General features: G+C 42.1%; 2 long non-coding RNA genes across 4 annotated transcripts; one reads left to right on the top strand and one right to left on the bottom strand.

Annotated features, from left to right (window-relative positions):
• Positions 1 to 9,584: 9,584 nt before the first annotated feature.
• On the bottom strand, positions 9,585 to 10,565 carry LOC137576899 (uncharacterized). 3 transcript variants are annotated; one of them, XR_011032335.1, is made up of 4 exons: positions 10,551 to 10,565; positions 10,291 to 10,480; positions 9,884 to 10,220; positions 9,585 to 9,832 (listed from the first exon to the last, which is right to left on the bottom strand). It is a non-coding gene; the product is annotated as an uncharacterized lncRNA (long non-coding RNA). The 3 variants fall into 3 exon arrangements; XR_011032334.1 differs by having other exon boundaries at positions 10,543 to 10,557; XR_011032336.1 differs by having other exon boundaries at positions 9,585 to 9,798; positions 10,543 to 10,557.
• Positions 10,566 to 19,480: 8,915 nt separating this feature from the next.
• Positions 19,481 to 20,553, top strand: LOC137578357 (uncharacterized). Its single transcript, XR_011032603.1, has 3 exons — positions 19,481 to 19,904; positions 20,016 to 20,140; positions 20,221 to 20,553. It is a non-coding gene; the product is annotated as an uncharacterized lncRNA (long non-coding RNA).
• The last annotated feature ends 1,331 nt before the right edge of the window (positions 20,554 to 21,884 follow it).

The following is a 21,884-nucleotide window of genomic DNA, read 5'->3' as shown; positions in this document are numbered from 1 at the left end:
TTACTTACCAAATTTGTTGAATTGAACTTTGTTAGTTTTCGAGAACATCAGATTTATTTAATTTGCGGAGGCGTGGCAAAAAAATTAACTCAAACACCGTAGGTATTACAGAAGTTTGTGATTCTAGCTCTTATAGTGTTCGAGATCTACGTCTTCATACGTGTTCAACTGTTGATCCTGATTAAGTATATACATATATACTTTATGGGGTCGGAAGTGCTTCCTTCTGCCCGTTACATACATTTTGGCAAGTTTAGTTTTCACCCTATGTGTGCATTTTTATAAAAAAGGATTAACTTAATTGTTTTGATTGACATTGATACTTTTGTTTGCCACAAGCTTCTCCTTTTTTTTGGTCTCTGGTCGTCTTTGGTTTTTCATCCATTAAACTATTGCAGTGGTTTGATACAATGTCCCTTATAATATGGTACAATTCGAATTGATTACACTGCCTTAATATATCACTAATTTATGTAAGTTCATTCATGAAATTCTCTATTTTACAAATATTATTTGTAACATGTTGCAATTTTCTTTTTCTATCGCCAGCACGCGTGTAAATCATAAAACAAAAAGGCAAAATGCTGAGCCTAAATTAACACATTTTCATAGGAGTTAGCTGCCCATAAAGTTTGTGATATCACGTGATATCAATTTTCCTTGTGATTTCTAGGCGATGATTCAACCAAACAGACAATGAGTCAACAAACAAAAAATACTTTGTTAACTTTTGTATTGCCTTGAGAATTATGCAAAAGTTAGAGGAAAGATTTTATATGAATGTTTTATGAATTAAAGTGATTTTTTATTTTTTGTTCTTAAGCTTTATAAACAAGAGTTTAAGGTATATAAATAATTTCTAAAATTTCAAAGAATATTCAGTTTTTACAATTGAGAAAAGCATAAATTCAATATTTTCAGAATTCACCTTTATCGATGTTAATTAACTGCAAGGTATACTGCAAGTCGGGTTAAATAAAATGATTTGAGGTCCTGTTTCGCTTTCACACTTCCGCAATAATTTTTATCGCATTTGTTGTCTATGTGTGTGTCTGGGTCGTTGTGTGTGTATGAAAATTTTTACGACCTGCTTTTGGCGACATTTCACTTTAGTAGAGTTTCGGTCCTGGCCTAGGCGCCACTTGAACTATGAAAATTTGTCCCGTCTTACTGGCGCCGTGTTTATCGATCGCGAGCGCATGGAAAACACTTTTGCCATTTGCTTTTCTTTCTCTTGCCAAGTAAAGTTACATACATTTTTGTTTCGCTTTTTCACTTTTTTTTTGTTTTTTGTTTTTGCAGCAATTTTAGTTTTTATGTATGTACGTATTTAGGGTATGCCTGAGAAAAATATAGAGGACACGACTGAACCATTATACGAAGGCAGACAGTAATGCAAGACCAAGAAAAAGTTGCAACAAAAACAAACAAGAACGGGTCTATAGACTCAGCCCACCATTACCCATTGTATAAAAATAAATTAAAACTACATAATGTTATTTAGTGAATATTGAAACATACATAGTTCATTTTGTGAATATTTAGAGAGGGCTCCATTCTCTAGCAAATCTGAGTGTATGTGGTATAGGGCATCCGACCTGTCGTTGATGCATTTGCTGTGTCTGTTTTTTTTTTTTTTTTTTTTGGTTTTGGTTTTTTTTATTCTTTTCTTTATTTTGCCTTTCCACCTGTCGCATGAAATTTCACACTGCAACATAAATTTTAGCCAACGGCAACCGCTTGCCCATTTTCCCCAATAATTTCTCTTGGCCCCTCGAAACTTACCTGGTTAACCGACGCGCCGCATTTGACGCCACATAATTTGTTATGCTTGAAACTTTTTTGGAAAGACATACATACATATGTATGTATGTATGTACATAGGTATATATATATATATTTTTTTCTTTTTGTTTCTAATGGGGCCAGCCAGACGCCTATATTAATATGACATTGCTGAAAATATATTTCACGGCAGTAACGAAAAGTTCTTCATATCTTTTTTATTTGCTGGGCAACAATTTTATGCTTTGATCTGCAACTCAAAATTAAAGATTTTAAAGCAACCTGGCAACTTATTGACACAAAAAAGAAGAAATATTTTTTAAGGTTTTGTTGTGTTTCTTTAAATCCAGATAAATAAAATAAGCTCAGAAACCTCTTAATTGTAATTTTTGTTATATTTTAAAATGTTTTTAATCTTATTATCCGTTTCAGTACTTAAAGTAAAAATGTCTTCCAGATATTTCAAGTGTGTCAAACTAATACGTCAATGTACATACATATGTATATTGAAATATGAATGTTTGATTTGTTTTTTATGTAGAAAATTTGACCAAAATCGAGTTTTCGACTGCTCAAAGGAGGAAAAATTTACATAGGTATGATCTCTTCGATTGCGAATTTTTAAAATTATGTTTTGAACCTATACAAATTTAGTTAGTTTTAATTATAATTTTCATTTATTTAATTTGAACATCCTTGACAGTTTTCTTCATGCATATCCAAATAGAGAATTGTATAGTAAAATCAAAAAAGTTTCTCGCGGCTTCCCATGCAAATAGGGAATGATCCTTGAGGAATACAGCAACATAGCAAAAATTGTTTTCATGAGATCAACATTTTTTTAAGGAATACAAAAATGCACATTTTATTATAAATTGAAAATATTTTTGTTTTACTGGTGCATGGTATATTTGAGTCGGCGAGATGACTTACTTAGTTCATTTTAAATGAAAGCCTAGATCTTTTCTTGTCTAATATACCTAGATAACTCGATAGCTCTTATTTATAATTATATGATAATTGTGTTCTTCTCTTATTCAGTCAATTACAAGGGTTCGATATCATTATCAAGCAGAACTGATTGAGAGATCACATTGTCTCAGGCTTTAACTTGAAATCGTTTAGTTAATTAAAATATTGTATACTTGATTTGATTATGACAATAAAGATTTCATGCAGGAATATAAGATCTACAGTCCAGGTAAAGGTGAACGGATTCAAGCGAGTTCTTTGGCAACGCTGTGTCAATTTGGTTTTTTATACTTTTGGAAAAAGGGTACATTAATTTGGGTCAGAAGTGTGCAACGCATAGAAAAAAGGATCAGCATGTCGCGACATGTTAACTATGTTCAAATAGCGTCAGTCCGTCCGCCTGGATCAACTCCTTCCAGACGGATCGGGCAACTTTATCATATAGCTCCCGGGGGCGTGAGCCATCGTAGGTAATACACGAGTCTACGTACCAAATTTGGTGACTCTAGGACAGACGGACGGACGGACAAACTGACGGACGGACAGACGGACATGTCAAGATCGGCTCGGCTGTTTATCCTGATCAACAAAATACATATATACTTTGTGGTGTCAGAAAAGTTTCTTTCTGCCTGTTACATACATTTTGGCGACTTTAATATACCCCATGGGTGTATGGTATAATTATGTGGCTGTTATATAAAGAAACGATATAATAGCATGCTACATACGCCGGATTGCTACAGCTTAAGCTTAAAGGCTGTTCTTTTGCGAACATAAGGCGTTAGGCTATAGGAAAGGGATGATTAACAATAAAAACTTTCAAGGGTATACAAACTTTGGCGCGGCCGAAGTTAACTCCGGCACTCTGTTTTTTTTTTTTTTTAAGGTAAACTTCTCGAGTTTGACATTTTGCCGCAAGAAAAGTACCGCAAGAAAAAACTTTGCCATTTTAAATTTTGTCGCAGAGAAAAAACTGCATTTGGCTTTAACACTCGCTCTCCCACCATCCACCATCCACCCCCTTAAACACTTACAATAGCGAACACTGGGTGGGACTGTCAAATGCAAATGTCACATGAAAATGCTCGGTGGAACTAAAACTAGAGCTGGTTTTTCCGCTCAGCTGTCACTAATTCCCCGAAAGCTTTGCATTTTGCAATTAGAATGTTTTCCTCGTGGCTTTTCTATGGTTTTGCAGTTGACTTGTTTTTCTCATTGTGCTCGACCATGTATTGAACCTTTGCTTAATATTTACACCCTATGTGATTGGTATTCCAAATTTTAAAATTATGATTATTATGATTGTTTTTACCACTAAAGACTTCAATATCTACATATAACAATATAATATGGTATATTCAAATCGTTTTAGCTGTAATAAAATTTGTGTTTTAGTTTTTATATATGTCTTTTTTTCATACTACTTGTGTTTGTTGAGGTTGTTGTATAACAGACATACTTTTATATATGTATATATATATTTTTTTTTTTTTAAATTTAGAACTTTTTGGTTAGTTTGAGTTGCTTTGGCGAAACTTTGCTCTTGCCTCGTTGCACGAAATTTTACATGGCGTAAACAAACTAATAAGAAAGTACGTGCGAATAATTTTCCAAATTAGACGAAAGCGACAGCCACACGAACTGAACAGGACGCAATAGAAGAGTCAGGAGAGTGAGGGTAACAGGAAATAAAAAAAGATTAGGCGGAAAATTGGTTAAGGAACACAGCAAGGGCGACAACATAGTTGATGATGGCCATGTAACTGAAGACTTTAGCTTGCAAAATATTTTGTTCTTTTGTTTTTACTTTTCTAGTGGTTACATGCTAGTAAAAGAGCTTAGACACGGCACGAATTTAACCACAGGTCGACGAAAAACACAGTGCAACGTAAAAACAAAATTCCATTTCAATCATCTAGAGCAGTTTAAATGTGAAGGCTGAAACAAGATGCATGATTACTCAAATGTTTGCGACAATAAATCACGGTTAATCAAAGGAATTATTTGCGAAAATTGACAAAGCAAATATAGTCCTGATATGGCGGTGGAATCACCAGGCGGTCCTTGGTCTAAATGAGACATCAAGGCAAACTGTTGTCCTCCAGTTTAAGTGCCAGGAGAGATGCCGAATGACATACCTCCGGATCTGGCATGGGATGTTAAGGTCTCTGTGGATGATTGAACGTCAATGTTTCAGTTAGATGCTGTGCCCCAGAGTTGCATGGCATCAGTCCATACAGGCTTCAGAACGACCTTGTAGAGCAGCAATTCATGAGCTTCATGAGCTAAGATCTTCGGCCGAGTAACTACTGCATTTTGGCCAGGGCCCTATCCACACTCGAGAGAATCGTCCCATTAAGGCTGACTGGGGGGCAGTTGCGCCTGTTGATACTGGATAATATCCGATGCCACTGAATGCGTCTGCAACCTATGAACATAAACTCGATATGCTTTCTTCCTAAATCGTTTTTTCCAGCTATATTAAAAATCTCGTCCATATCCAGAAATATGAGGTTATGAGCTAAAAAGTTTAATTCCAAAAAATGTGGTTATTTGTGGACATTGAGACTTTTATATTTTACAAAGAATTTATTATTCTATCCAAGAGTACAAATCTTAGACAAAATTTAGACTGGTGGCATTTTTTTATAACTCCCCCTAAAGTTGAGTTTTTTTTTTAAAGTCGCTCAGAGTGACACAAATTTATAGGCACACACCTAAATGTGTAACAAATCAAATCTACTAACACAAAGTTTAAGCACGACTTTTCAAGTGCATCTGCAGTTTTATCAATAACAATAACTTCTTTCAAAAGTTAAATACACTCAAAGTCAAGCAACAATTTGCAATAAACAGAGGGAAATTCATTCTGTTGCCAACACTCGTTTGCAACAACGTTTTTCTCGCCCGTGTTGGTTTAGTTTGAAAAAGCAAGTATGCAGAAATGTTACTTGATGTTTTATCTATAAAGCGGCATTAAAACATTTCGATTTCATGATTCTTTAAATTGACTTTAGTGATAAAAAAAACGAATTGGCACCCTTAGGTGACAACCCAGAGAGCCGATTCCAACTTCGACCGCACCGAAGTTTGTATACCCTTGCAAGTTTATTTTTTGTTTCCTTACCTAAAGCCATCAAAGTGGAAAACGTTTTATCTAAAAAGTCTGCCAATTGCCGAAGTTTTTGATCAAAGTGAATGTTTTCACTGTAATCTAGAGATTTACTAGAGTTAAGAATCCTACTTTAATTGTTTGACATTTCAGACATTTCAGAAAAAAAAATCCATAAAATATACTGGAAAATAATCCAAGAAAATGAATTAAATTCAGTGACTTCGAGCCGGCTACATAAAAATGGTTTGAGAATAAAAAACAGAGGGCCGGAGCTAACTTCGAGCATATGTACATATAAGATGATGATAGTCACCCCATCTTGATCAAATTTGACACAGTCGTTTTTTTGGTGCAAACAACTCACTTACTTATATTATACATGTAAATTATATGGTCGAGAATGCTTCCTTCTATTGGTTGCACACTTCTGGGTCAAAATGAATATACCCAGTTTGCCTTTTCTTTTCTCTCTCAAATGACAAGCAAGAAGTTGTATTACTTGCAACTATAACTTATTTTTCCGAACTATATTCTATTCTAATAGTATAGATAGGTATAATATCATACTCCTAATAAAGATGGAATAACACTTCTCTTTAAAACTGTTTTTATTTTTTTTTTTTTTTTTGTATTTATTTCCATTGCACCGACTGATAAAAAAAATCGCAATTTCCGTGTTTAAGCAATTAGATTGAATAATGTCTTTGCCCAATTAAGTATGCTATACAAAGAACAAAATGAATTAGCCCGAATAAAATAAACAAAATACAAATGAGCCAAAATAAATGAGAACTTAAAAGAACTTTCAAAAAAAAAAAAAAAAAAGAGACAGAAACTAAACTAAATAAAAGTTGTATAATAAATAAATTGAAATTAAAGCAGCTTTCATTAATGAGGCCGGTCGGCTTAAACGCCACTTGGCATGACAAACATGTGGTGCACGTGGCAGGACCACACAAAACACATGTCTACTACATACAGATACTCCTTCATCTAGAAGAAGTTGAGTTGACTGTTGGGCTACTTTCACCACCCCTGCTAAATGTATGGCTATACAACTAATTCTTTAACATGTCACGAATCATATTAAACATTCGGCTGTTCCAAATGATGATGATGTCCTCCTCCCATGAAGGGCTGAAGCAATACAAACACTGACATCTCGCATAGAAATAAAGTCTCTGTTATCTGTCTGTCTGCCAATCGGCCAGTGGTTGAGCATTTAACTCATTTTCTACATGTGCTGCATATTGAAAGTAAATTCTCCCCATATATTAGTCTATGTATGGATATATATGTATGCATGCATGACTTTTCCTTCTGCTTATAGGCCACCAGTCACATACATATTTCACCTTCCCCTCATTTATTCCGGAACTTGTGTAATTTTTCATAAATTTTTATGCATCTGCCTTTTCTTTTACTAATTATTATATGGCTTTCAGCGCATTTCAGTGATTTATTGAATCCATTTCTTTTTTCCAGCTGCCGGCATCCATAGCACGGATGGATGTGCCCACCAGTATGTGCCAGACAGGAATGCAGCATGAAATTAAATCACCACATGCATTTCCACTTGAAGTGGCAGACAACACATTTATGAAAAATTTACAAAGAAAATAAAATGAAAACCCCGAAAATTATTAAATAATCAACACTCCACATACTATGATGGTAGGGCCTACTGACAGACACACTGACAACCCCATGCCATCAAAGACTCGGACAGATACATATGTATACTCGTATGTGCACATTGCACATTAAAACGCAGCCAGTAAGTCGAATAAAAAATTCTGCAAGTGTGCAATGCAAGAAAGAAATTAAAACAAAATAAAATGGCGAATTATTTTATTTTATAAATTGTGGGTTGACTATTTATTATAAAGATGAATAGCTATCGAATACTCTAATAATATATTTAATTCTTGAATAAATTAAAAGTCGATGTTATGTATCTGATTTCTGTATGAATATTAAAAGTTGCCTTTCTCCATATACATATCTGCAAGTATGTATGTATAACCAATCATACATATTAATGCAATCGAGGCGGTAGGTTCAAATGCCCATACATACATAACCATCAAACTACCACTCTGTCCCTTTCTATTCAACGCCTTTCTATATTCCACTGTGCTCTGACGTAGTTGCAGGTGTTCTATGCAAGCTTATTGAAATTTTGCAATATGATGTACTAGATTACAAACTATCTCACTAGTAACAAACTCAAATGACGTCACCGATTTAGAGTATTTTCAGACTATTCAATTCTGCCCTTTACCCTGCTCAGGGAAATATCGCTCATTATTATATCATCGATACTGGCATACACTACAACTTGAGCGCTGGAAATTTCGTAGGCATTACAGTGTCCAAGATCTAGGTGTTCATAAGGACACGGATAGATCGACTCGGCTGTTGATGCTGATCAAGAACATATTTCCTTTATGGGTTCAGAAAATCTTCTGTCTGCCTGTGGGTGCATGGTTCATTTCATCTTAATTGATTTTTAATACGCACTGCAAGGGTATACAAATTTAAGTATAAAACAAATGGAAGCCTGTTATTGGTGTGTGTTTCTTGCTAATGACCAACAGGAGCTATTCGCCACATTTGGCCACTAGCCATAGCCAGTAAGCTTTTGCATCGATGGGAATACACTTTCCCCATCTACCCGACCCTTGCACTTTGCCGCCCTGACCACATGTTTGACAGAGCTTTTTCGTTTACGTCTGTCGCTTTTGATCGTCGCGTATCGAATAAATGTCTCTCATCGTTCTGCTATCGGTCTAGTAATCTCACTACACAACCAACCATAGTTGCTGCAATCCGTCGTGTTAATCTCGTTCCTCTGCATATTCGAGAATATGGCATGACAAAGATCGTTCGCGAAGTTTTTCTCTATACACCAGGTGTACATCGGCGTCCGTAATATGAATAAGCGGGGAAGTCACTTGGCCATGTTTCCTGCCAAGGCAGCAGTATGTACGTGATCTTATTCTAGCGAGACTCAAACCCACAATTCCTGCGATTGAAAACAATTATAAACTAGGCCACTTAACATTCTGCCGTTGTCATATTCCGGACTAGTTTCAAATTGCAAATGTTCTTCCGCAGCCGGCATTGCTGACATTAGTTGTTCGAAACATAAGTACAGTTAAATTATTTTTGCAACCGCTTTAGAAGAACACGGCGTTTAATCTTAATCACAATTCGCGCAATATTAACGTAGATCTCTATTGCTATTACAGTCTAAAATGGACTTGCCCTGATCCAGTTGGCCGGACGAACGAACATAGGTATATGAACTCGGCTTGCCCATAATTTATATCCGTCTTGGTCAACGACTGAAATTTTATATTGTAAACTTAAAATAAGCAACTCTTTTCTCACCAGTATCATTATATTGACCGATCGCTCATATAACGGCTAGTGGTCTAAACAGATATTCCCAAGAACTCCACCTAACCCTTTGCAAAAAGCTTAGACGCCAAAGTAAAGTCTAACTGCAAGGACCTTATGTTTTACAACATGCATTAAGCTATTTTTGGATGAATTCATGCATCTAAATTTGAGCACCGACCTGTCCTTCTGCTGTGTCATTCATTCTTCATGACTCACGGCAGGGACTTAGGTCGATATAGGCATGTATCGATGTACGAATTCGAATTTCGAATTAAAACTTATAGAAATAAAATAGCAAGCGTTTTTGAGTGAGTAATTTACAACAAATTTGTATTTATTCGAAACTTTTTGGATTTGCTTTAACAGAATAACAAATGTGAATAAGTACTCGATGATCCCCCACAGAACTAACGAGCCTTATAACACCGCTTGACCAACAACGCAAGAATAATTTGTATGTGTATGTGTAGGTGTATTAAATGTGTACTGTATGTGTAATGCTTATGAAAAGTCGACTTCAAATTTATGTTTCCAAAATAAGTGAAGCACCTGTAAATGATCGATCAATGCTCAGTACATTTCGAATAGACAAGTTCTTACCTTTGAACAAAATTAACATTTTGAACACTTTATTTGTGGGTGGTCATCAACCCATTCGATTGGGATCCCACAGGGATAAAGTCATCCTGCTTCCAGTTGGCGAAACCTTCATCGGCATCCACTTCGTTGCCCATTTCGTTCTCATTGTCACCTTCCTTATCTCTAGTAGAATTACTCTTCCTAAGCTTCACCCACAAAACTCTAGCAGTATAGATGGCAACAGCAGCAGCAGTCAGCCAGGCACTTGATTGGATACCCATTGCTCCAGACTTTTTTGTAGTCGTTGCGGCGGCAGAGTCGGTTGTTGTTGCTAGTGTTGTTTTTGCGTCTGACATTGCTAAACAGAATAAAGTTATTGTTAATACTCTTTTCCCTGTTTAGTCCTTAGTGATCGCTGCAAAACTTACTGAATATTTATGTAGATACTTATTTAAATAGTTATTTGATTTTTTACTGTTGTTTGCTGTTTGAGCAATGATGATTGAATAAATAATTCGGCTGGGAACTCGACATACGTTTAGTTTTGAAATATTCTGGCTTGCTTAGTGAACTACTAAACATTGCTTTCTACTAAGTACAAGGGGACGCATAGACCAACTGCAATGAAAAATTATTTAGTAAATTTATGGTAAATATCATATGTGCAAATTTGTTTTTACCTTCTTACCAAACAAATGGAATTACATATTATTTGTGCGATTGTATGTCATAATAAGAAATGCTTCTTTCTGCACGGAATTTATAGCACTAAAATACATACAACATTTTTTTCGTATGCGTCCCATGGTACTTAGTAGAAAGCAAAAAAAGTCAGAATTATATTGTCTGTAACGTGTGCTCTCTTTTTAGCGATCCAATTAAAATTTCAGGATCTGATGTTTTATATAATAACCTATCTGTTCGTGGGGGGCGGAAGGATCCAAATGAAATACAAGGAGTTGGCGGGTGCCAATTTCTTCAGTTTGTGGTGAGCGAGTGGTGAATTAAAACGCACGAGAAACTTCGGTTAACTAAATGTAGGTTTTATTATTTATATAATATTCACAGGTAAACCGGCACACACGGAAATGGTTCGGGTTGAAAGTGATTAACAAATCGTAAAAAATGCAAGAGAACGGGTGTTCGGGTGAAAGGCTCGATTCTTAGTGATGGCGGTGCCCATTGGAAAAAATCAAGTCACTCCTCCTGGTGTGACCGTAGACGCCGAGGATCAAAAAACCCTCCTCACTCCTCACCGCTCACTGCTCTTCGCCGCTCACTGCTGTTCACCCGGTGGCGTGAACATACCGCCCCCCTTGCAACATGTTGCAATTGTCACCCTGGACATATAAAGGATGGGGGACGGCAACGTCCTGGAGCGCCTAGATCCCACAGGAGCCGGAGACGACCCATCCGAACACGGTGCTCTGGGCTGCGGGAGTACCGCTATGACCGGGCACACAGCCTGGTTGGATGACCTCAGGATAGAGGTCTGCCCCGAGCACCACGGATACCGACGCCGGCCGATAGAAGTAGGGGTCGGCCAGGATCAGGGTTGCGAACTTCTCTCGGACCGGCGCCGCCACTTCCCGGATGGGAGTGCGGATGAGCAAGTCCTCTTCGACCCGGAATATAACGTTCCGTCGGAACGTCTTGTCGGACCTCGACTCGAGGACGGCCGTACAGGCTTGGTCGACCCCGACCGTGGTCACAGCTAACCCCAGGGACCGGGCAAAGGAGAGATTGATGCGGCTCTCAGCCGCACACGCATCAAGAAGGACGCGGGTCTCGAAGGATTTCGAGCCATTGCCCAACCGTAGGACTGCGGTGGGCAGGACAGTCGTCGTCCTGGCGTGGAGCAGGGAGGATAACGAAATCTCGGGTGCGCCTTCTGGGGAAGCGGAGCGGTCGGACGATGATCGGGAACGGGGTTGTAGCGGGGGTGCAGCACGACTGGAGGGGGGTGATCGGCTGCGACGCCGGGCGGAGGCACGTCGTCTCGGCGGTTGGTCGGCCATGTGGAGCAGGGTATGGTGCCTTTGCCCGCATCGTCGGCAACCATGGCGAGTCCGACACGCGTCGGATGAATGCTCGTGGGCCAAGCAATTGGGACAATATTTATTGATGAGCACCGCCCGAAGCCGCTTTTCCCCTCGGAGGTTTAGGAAGCGCTGACACTGCCGGAGTGCATGAACCCCCCCGACAGACCCGGCATCGGTACACGTTCGTGCCCTGTGGAGCTCGTTTGCTGCGGTGGTGCGGCAGACGCGTGGGGGCCATGTCGCTATGAAAGGGCGAGCTGAATGAACTGTAACGAAAGAAATTACGTATGGGGGAGTGGATTAGTCTATGCACGGGAACGAGAAACATGCACGGAGACGAGGACATTCGGAGGAAACATAGAGGGATTAGGAGTCACGATAAGGTTTTAGACTCAGGACTCCTGCTGTCTTGCAACAGAATGAGCTTCGCTACGGGTCTTCGGATAGACCCACGCGCGGTGGTGACATCAGCCACTCGGACGAGGCCGTCAGCCCCGGGCAGAGTGCGCTCAATTCGCCCTAAGCGCCACTCGTTGGAGGGGAGATGATCTTCGGACACGATCACGAGGTCGCCGGTCTGGATGCTGCGAGTCGGTGATTTCCACTTGTTCCGTTTGTGAAGCTCCTTGAGGTACTCACTCTTCCAGCGGCGGCAGAAAGCCTGCTGGATTGCCTTTAGTCGCTGCCATCGGTTGATCAGCGACATAGGCTCGACCAGAATTTCCGGTTCCGCAATGGCTAAGAGTGGTCCTCCAATCAGGAAATGTCCCGGGCTTAGGGCCAGTAGATCCTCTGGGTCCTCACTCATGGGAGAGATTGGCCTGGAGTTTAGGCACGCTTCGATCCTACACAGGAGAGTGGAAAGTTCCTCGAAGGTGTATTTGACAGTGGACGAGGACTTGTAAAACAGGGTCTTAAAACTTTTGACCCCTGCTTCCCACAGTCCTCCCATGTGGGGCGCGCTTGGCGGAATGAACTGCCAGGATAGGATGTGCTGGGGGAATGCCTTCATTATTTCAAGCTTGGTGGCGTTCAGGAAATCTTTTTCGAGCGCCTTTGAGGCCCCTACGAAGGTTTTGCCGTTGTCGGAGTAAATGCGCTGTGGACATTGTCTCCGTGCGACAAACCGAGAGAAGGCTGCCAGAAATCTTTCAGTGGTGAGGTCGGAGGTAGCCTCGAGATGGATTGCCTTCGTGCTGAAACACACAAAGACGCAGACATAACCCTTAGTTATGAGACACGCACGCCCGGTGTAATTTTTGATCTCGAACGGCCCTGCGAAATCAATGCCCGTGTGGGTGAAGGGCCTGGAATACGTGATGCGTTCTCGAGGGAGATCACCCATCATCTGGGTCTGTAGTCGTCGACGATGAACGATGCAGACCTTGCACCCCTTGATGTGGGACTTTACCATGTTCTTTATCCGTGGGATCCAGAATTTGGTGCGCAAATACCGCACCATCAGTTGATTGCCGCCATGCAACGTGATGCGGTGGGCGAATGCGACAAGCAGGCGAGTGAAATGAGTACTATATGGGAGGAGAATAGGGTGACGTTCATCATATCGGAGGGACTCAGCGGCCCGGAGTCGTCCGCAGGAGCGGAGTAACCCATGCTGGTCGAGAAATGGGTTCAGATTGAGTAGAGTGCTGGATGATGGCAGGGGTCGCCCTTCGCCCAGGGCCCGTATCTCCGCGAGGTATTCCCGCCGCTGAGAGGTCCGAATCAAGGCGCGCTCGGCGGAAAGAAGTTCGTCATTGGTGAGGCGAACCGTGGAAGGCGTCGAAATCCTCTTGGTGGCGAAGCGTAGGATGTACGCGATGACTCGTAGAGCCCTACCATAATTCGAGAACCGTTCGCTGACGTCCTCGAGTAGCGTGGTCGCGGTGGTGTGGCACTGGACCCGTTGCTCCAGCTGGGTGTCTGGGAGTTCGTTATGGGGAGTTGGCCAATACTCGGGGGCTCTCTGGAGCCAGTCCGGCCCATGCCACCAGAGGCTGCTGGCCGATAGCTCGGCCGCGGAGACTCCACGGCTCGCCAGATCCGCGGGGTTGTCCTCGGAGCGCACATGTGACCAGCTTTGGCCACTAGTGCTTTCGGAGATCCTGGATACGCGATTGGCCACGAAGGTGGACCAACTGCACGGAGGTTTATTGAGCCAAGCCAACACGATGGTAGAGTCGGTCCAAAACTGGGAGGTTGCAGGTCGGATTGGAAGTTCAGGAACGATCGACGCCCAGAGATCGGCTAGCAGAACCGCTCCGCACAACTCTAGCCGAGGCAGCGAGACTGTTTTGACTGGAGCTACACGGGTCTTAGCCGTTAATAAATGGACGTCTACTTGATTGCCGTACCGAACCCGCACATATAGGGCCGCTCCATACGCTTTCTGTGACGCGTCACAGAAGCCATGAAGCTCCCACGAGAGCTTATCGCTGGTGTTTAGCCAACGGGGAATGCGGAGTCGACTGAGGCCTGGGTAATCCTGCAGGAATTCATGCCATTGCTGCAGCAGGAGAGGCGGCAGAGCATCATCCCAGCCCAGTTCGGTAAGCCAGATTTGCTGCATGAATATCTTCGCTCGGATGACAAATGGGGCTAGCCACCCAGCGGGGTCGAAGAGCTTAGCGATATGAGACAGAACCTGCCTCTTGGAGATCGACTCCTTCAAGGGGGGGTCCGCTGTGGTGAAGAAGAAGACGTCCTCAGCAGCTTGCCATCGAATACCCAAGGTTTTTGCGGTGCTCGCGTCTTCCAGCTCGAGAAAGTCCTCTCGCAGCAGGTGCTCTCTCGGAATGGCTTGAAGTACTTCCTTCTTATTGGAAGTCCACTTCCGAAGCGGGAATCCCGCAGATTGGAGGACCGCTTGAAGCTCTCGTATGGCGAGACGAGCGTCGGCTTCAGTGTGAGCGCCGGCAAGGACATCATCAACATACATGTAGTTCCGAAGGATTTCGCTCGCCTGAGGATACATCGTTTGCACGTCTTGTGCCAGTTGTAAAAAGGACTCGGATCGCCAAGAATGGCGCGCAGTTAACCCCAAACGTGACAGTTTGTAACTCGTAATCCTGAATATTGCCGCAGCGGTCTCGGTAGAGGATCCGCTGAAAGGGGGTATGCCTGGGATCGACTCGGATTTGTCGATACATCTGCGTTATGTCGGCATTGAAAACGAATTGAAAGAACCGCCATTTCAGTACCTGAAGCGTGAGGTCGGCCTGAAGAGTAGGACCGGTGTGCAAGACATCGTTGAGGCTGACGCCTTGTGTGGAGGGGCTCGACGCGTTAAATACCACGCGTACCTTAGTGGTGGTGCTATCGGGCTTAAACACCGCATGATGGGGGAGATAGAAGTTTTTCCCATCTTGAGGCGGCGTCACCCGAATCATATGACCCAATTCCTCATATTCTTGAATAATGGCATCGTACTGCGTTTTTAGAACCGGATCCTTGAGAAGGCGTGCCTCATTCCGCAGGAATTGAGCCAGCGCGATCGGTCTTGAGTGGCCCAAGTCAACGCTATTCGGACCTTTGAACGGTAGGGACACAACATATCGGCCGTCCTTTCCCCTTTGGGTGGTCTCCTGGAAGTTCCGCTCGCAGAATGCGTCATCCTCCTTTTCCGGCTTTGCGGGAAGGTCTTCCACCTCCCAAAACTTGGTGAGGAGTACATCAAGCTTTGCTTCGGGACTAACTCGCGTCTGTGCCGCGAAAACGGATCTAGACACCGGGGGGTCAGGAGTGATAGCCCCACACAGAACCCATCCAAAGATGGTTTCTAGCCCGACAAAATCACCAATATCCTTTTTGATCCGTTCTCCGAGGATGTGGGGAAACAGGTCTACACCGATGATCATGTCAATAGGCGCGGGCTTGTTGTAGTACGGGTCAGCCAGGGGGCGATCGAGGCACTGCGTCGGAACCGTATTAAGGAATGGAGCTGTTGGAATGGCCCCTGACAATTTGGATACGACCAGGGCGGAGACCTCAATCTTGTTCAATCTGTCACACGGGGGAGACAGCATTAGCAGACACACCTTGTCGGCGCAGCCTCCATCACTCTGGCCCATGCCAGTAACCGCGGCGTCTACTGGGTAGAAGGGGGCTGGACCATGCTGAAGACGCGTTCGGAGAGAAAAGTTGAATCGGCTCCCGAGTCGATCAACGCCCGAATATGATGATCCACACCACGATGGTGCAGAGTGACAATCGCAGTGCCTAAAAGGCCTCTGCCTGGGGTAGATGCAAAATAACTTTGAGCATTTGTGAGCTGGTCGCTCGCGGACGGGCGCTCTGTGACGCTGGATGGTGGGACTTGCGCAGCGGATGGCGAGGGCACGGACACATCACTAGGATGCAACAGCGTATGATGACGTTCCTTGCAGGTATGGCAATTATGCGCACTGGAGCAGCCCTTCACTTGATGACCGCGGGCAAAACAGTTCAGACAAAGTCCCTGCTGTCTAATGGTTTCCAGCCGCCTCTGAACAGGCATATCAAGGAAACTAGGGCAGAGCCGTATTGGGTGATTTTCCCGATGGCACAGCTTGCAAGACGCCGATTTGAGCTGAGCTTTCGCTGGAAACGCTTGGACTTTCATCGTTGCAGAGGATTTGCGGGGGCCAATGGGGATGGCTTGGACACTTGGGGCCGACTTATGTTCGTCGGTGGCATCCAGGACCCGATACCGATCGGTAAGAAATTGGTTCAAATCGGACCACGTTGAGACGACAGTCTTATTGGGCACTGATTGCTCCCACAGGAGGATTGTGGCCTTCGGCAATTTACTAGTGCAGATGGCGATAAGTAGGACATCCCAATTCTCAGTACTAACACCCGAACGCTCAAGTGCGGTAAGACACCCTTGAAACGCGGTCTGCAGCTCTCGCAAGGATTTGCCCGACTCTTGTGCCACCGCGGGAATCTGAAGGAGTTGTCTGGCTTGAGTCATGACCAGCAGACGGCTGTTTTCGTACCGTGCGGTGAGGTTCTCCCACGCGGCCTGGAAACCCTCATTCGTCAGGGGGGACTTAGCCACGATGGTTCTCGCTTCCCCTCGCGTCTTGGCGTTCAAGTGATAGAGCTTCTCCACTTGTGACAAATACGGATTGGCGATATAAATGGCGGCGAACAAATCGCGGAATGTGGGCCATGCTAGGCTGTCGCCATCAAATGTCTCTACCTCACACGGAGGAACTCTATGCCCCGGTGGCCCCGACGGAGCGGTTGGCTGACGCCTAAGAGTCGTCATCTGTACCGAGAGCTGTTCGATGCGTTCTCCGAACAACGTCCCGCATCGCACATATGCCGCGTAAGCGGATTCGTGCTTCGCCTTGATGTGGCTTATGTTTGCCAAGCTTTCCTCGTCGGCTTGGATTGTCAAGGCCTTGTGACAACGGGAGTATTCCATCTCGACAGTTGACCAAAGGGATTTGAGCTGCTCTAAGTGCATTTTAATGGAAAACAAGGGCACTTCAGAAGTTAGAGCTTCACTCTCGCGAGCTTCAAACAGAGTCAATGCGTCGCACGCTATAACGAAATCGGAAAGGGACATTCTGGAGTGTTCTCTACGCTGTTGTGATACGGATCGGGTGACGGGAGCGTCAGAACAGTGCGTCACAACAACGTGCGGAATCTGGGTCTGAGTTGAAAGCTTGGAACGACCTTGGTGTTCCCTCGAGTCTTTAACCGAGAATCTGCGACCCTCAGGTAAGCTGGACGAAGACGGACGGGACCTTGGGGATTCGCTGCGGCTGCGAACTGACGAGAACTTGCGCGAAATATCCGTACGCTTCACGGTCACCGGAGTTGTCGGAGGCCGAACCTTCTCCGGAGTTGCAGAGGGAGACGAAAGACTGTTGGACTTCGGCGCAGTCTTGGACGGCTCCGTGGACATACTCAGGGGACGAGCTTACCGACGAACACCGCGTTTGTGCGCGTCCCTTTTTTTTGTTTTGGAAGTGAGAAGTGGACTGTATGGGGACGCAAGAACTTCCTCACTGTGCACCGCAGGATTGCGGGAGAATTTTCTCGCGTGTGGCTCGGAAACGAAGCCTCTTTAATGGGGATAGATGCGGAATAATATACGAACGCACGAATGCGGATTGAAAATTACCGATGGGAGTACGTATAAAACAAAACACGGATGAAATATATAAACAAAGATGTATAGGATAAAAGGAAAATACGTTTTTATATAAATCTGGATCTGGATATATATGTGTGCGCAGAATAATGGCCGGAAAAAATTGTATATATAATTTATAAATATGGACGGAGATATAAATATGGGCCCGATAGTGCTGGAAAAAATATATATATATGTATTTATTTAGAAATATGGGCGGATATATATATGAGCGCAAAAGGCTGGCCGGAAAAAATATATATATAGTTTTTAAAGCTGAACGGATATATAAATATGGGCCCGATAGTGCTGGAAAAAATTTATATGTGTTTATTTATAAATATGGGCGGATATATATTGAGCGCAAAATACTGGCCGGAAAAAATATATATATAGTTTTTAAATATGAACGGATATATAAATATGGGCCCGATAGTGCTGGAAAAAATTTATATGTGTTTATTTATAAATATGGGCGGATATATATATGAGCGCAAAATACTGGCCGAAAAAATTATATATATAATTTATAAATATGGACGGATATATAAATATGGGCCCGATAGTGCTGGAAAAAATATATATGTATTTATTTATAAATATGGGCGGATATATATATGAGCGCAAAATACTGGCCGAAAAAATTATATATATAATTTATAAATATGGACGGATATATATATGTGAGCGCAAAAAGTTGGCCGGAAAAATTATATAAATGATTTATAAATATGGACGGATATATAAATGTGGGCACGATAATGCTGGAAAAATATATATGTATTGTTTTATAAATATGGGCGGATATATAATTAGGCGAAAAAAGAGAATCGGAAATAATGTGATTTAAATTTGGCGCGCTTGAGCCGCCTATCGATATCACGACTCGACTCACGTGTCACCACTACTCCGAAAACAGCTGTCGGCCGCTGTTTATATATTTGGTTTTTGATTTTGTTGTTTAATTATGTATGTGAATAATTTTTTTTTTGTGGTTGTGCGGAAAAACCAAGAACAAGTGTTGTGCGGAAAAACAAGCGAGTGTTGTGCGCAAATAAAACAACCGATCAATGCATATGGACAGATGCTTTGATCTATGTGTGTACGTACATGCATAAGTACACAGGTGAGTATAGATATGTATGCACACGCGTTGTTCACAACAACAAAAAAAACGTAAGTAATTGTAATTTAATTGGATGTGGGGTTGTGTTAAATCAATGCGCGACACCGAAATGTATTATGCGTTGTGGATATGTACATATGTATGTGCAATGTATGACTATGTAAGCATATACATATGTATGTATGTACGTATGTAAGCAAGTGCACCGGTATCCAAAGACGCGCGTGAGGAAATTAATTTCGCACCTAATTCGAACGCGCAAGAAATCGCGGTGCATACGTGAAGTGCTATTTAAAAAAAAAAAATATTTTTTTTGCCTTTTGTGTCGTGGTAAATGTGCGAAGGGATTGTATGTATATGGATATGTATGTACATATGCGCGTACATCAACAGGTGACGATGTATGTATGTACGTAGATACGCGCGTGTGGAAATAAGTTTGGCATTAAAGATTATTATTCCAACACATAAGAAAACGCGGTGAACACTTTGATTTTTATTTTTCCCTATTTTTTATAACACTTTAATAATTTTTTTTTTTTTGTTTTTTAAACTTTTACGCGGATTTGGCAAACAGCTGTGGAAATTACATGTACATGTGAATGCATATGTAAAAAAGGTGGATTTGGACAAGTGCGAGGAAAAAAAAAACATAAATGAAAATGGATAATCGTGGAATGTAAAATGAGAACGTTGGACAATCACGCTAAGGATTAGGAACTACCATGAAACCTTGGAACAGGTCAGGTATGTACATACAATATGTAAAAGTGTGTAGGTCGCTATGGAGAAGCGGGAAAACCTCACACTTTTAGTAGTATGTAAATGAAATGAATAATGAAATTTTGTACTTATCAGGAATTCCGCCGATGCAAGCTGGAGGAGCGGAAGGATATCCGGCTCGAAGGACCAATGTTCGTGGGGGGCGGAAGGATCCAAATGAAATACAAGGAGTTGGCGGGTGCCAATTTCTTCAGTTTGTGGTGAGCGAGTGGTGAATTAAAACGCACGAGAAACTTCGGTTAACTAAATGTAGGTTTTATTATTTATATAATATTCACAGGTAAACCGGCACACACGGAAATGGTTCGGGTTGAAAGTGATTAACAAATCGTAAAAAAATGCAAGAGAACGGGTGTTCGGGTGAAAGGCTCGATTCTTAGTGATGGCGGTGCCCATTGGAAAAAATCAAGTCACTCCTCCTGGTGTGACCGTAGACGCCGAGGATCAAAAAACCCTCCTCACTCCTCACCGCTCACTGCTCTTCGCCGCTCACTGCTGTTCACCCGGTGGCGTGAACACTATCATACTAGTAAATTTCATAGCCATACCCCAACTATTCTCTTCAACTATTTTTCTTCTACTAATATATGATGTAGTAGTCCGGTCCTGAAAATTTTCATTCTTTATCTTACCCGGGTTATTAGTAGCTCAAATAACAAGTTTCATCCCAATAGCCCTTAAGATACTGAGTAAAACGCATCCGCACCGACGAACGGACGGACAGAAGGACATTGCTATATCGACTCAGCTTCTCATGCTGATCAAGAATATATATATGCTACCTGTACTGTAGCGCCGCCACCACCCTACGGCCAATTCTGCCCTTTTGGAGCGCTTAACAAAATACATTAATACGTATGTTTTGCATGTCTCTAGTCCGCTTGGGAAAATATTTAAATATTTCTAATCTGCACGCTTACTAAGCCAGTTTTCGGGGAAAAATGTTTTTTTTTTAAACATTTTTAAACAGCCAATATCTGCGCGTATATTAAGTTAATATTGGTACGAAGATTTATTTACGAAATGAAGAAAAAGAAGGAGGCGTGGCAAAACATTTGAATAATTAGTTTCTGTGCGCTAACTAAACGAGAATATATACCCAAGTTGATGTCTCTAGCTATTATAGTTTATAAGAAAAACAGTATTAAGTAAAATCTGGGGGCGTGGCCAAAATAACTTTATACATTTACATACTAAACGAGTCTACATAACAAATTTTTTGGCTCTATCTCTTATAGCCTCCGAGATCTGCGTGTTCATACAAACGGACGGACGGACGGACGGATGGACAGACGGACATGGCTAGATCGACTCGGCTTTTGATCCTGATCAAGAATATATAAACTTTATTGGGTCTTAGAAGCTTCCTTCTGATTGTTATATACATTTTGGCGACATTAATATATTATTTCACCTCCTGCATGGTATAAAAAAACACCTCTGATGAAAAAAAATTGAAGTTTACGGGCCCTGATGAGTATAATTATACCTCCTTCAGTTATGGTATATGCGAGCTGCAATTTTTGACTCTCAATTCTAATTAACGCGCAATAGTACTAAGTGGTTTTGGAAAAGACTGTTTCTCCACTGGAAAGACTATTTCGTGGTTCGAGTCGAAAAATGTCAGTCTCATAACCTTGATCCGTGCCGGATGAATCTAAATTGTACAACCAGTGCAATATTTAGAAGCCTGCGTGCAAAATTACAGCTCTGTACCCTATATAGACTATAAAAAGACGAACGAACACGGGAATATCAATTCGTCTCGTCATGCTGAACAAGTGTACATGTGGGGTTTTATTTACAAGTTGTGGGATTACTTGAAAATACGACTAAATAGAGATTACAAGATGTTAAATGACAATCTAACAATTTCTATGACGCTTCGACTTTTCGCGCCCGACTTTTAGTCTCCGACTTTGCCACTCAACTAATAGCACCCGT

Source organism: Drosophila tropicalis, unplaced genomic scaffold, assembly GCF_018151085.1.
Source record: "Drosophila tropicalis isolate 14030-0801.00 unplaced genomic scaffold, ASM1815108v1 contig_593, whole genome shotgun sequence".
Lineage (NCBI taxonomy): Eukaryota > Metazoa > Arthropoda > Insecta > Diptera > Drosophilidae > Drosophila > Drosophila tropicalis.
This window is presented reverse-complemented; position numbering and strand designations above follow the sequence as displayed.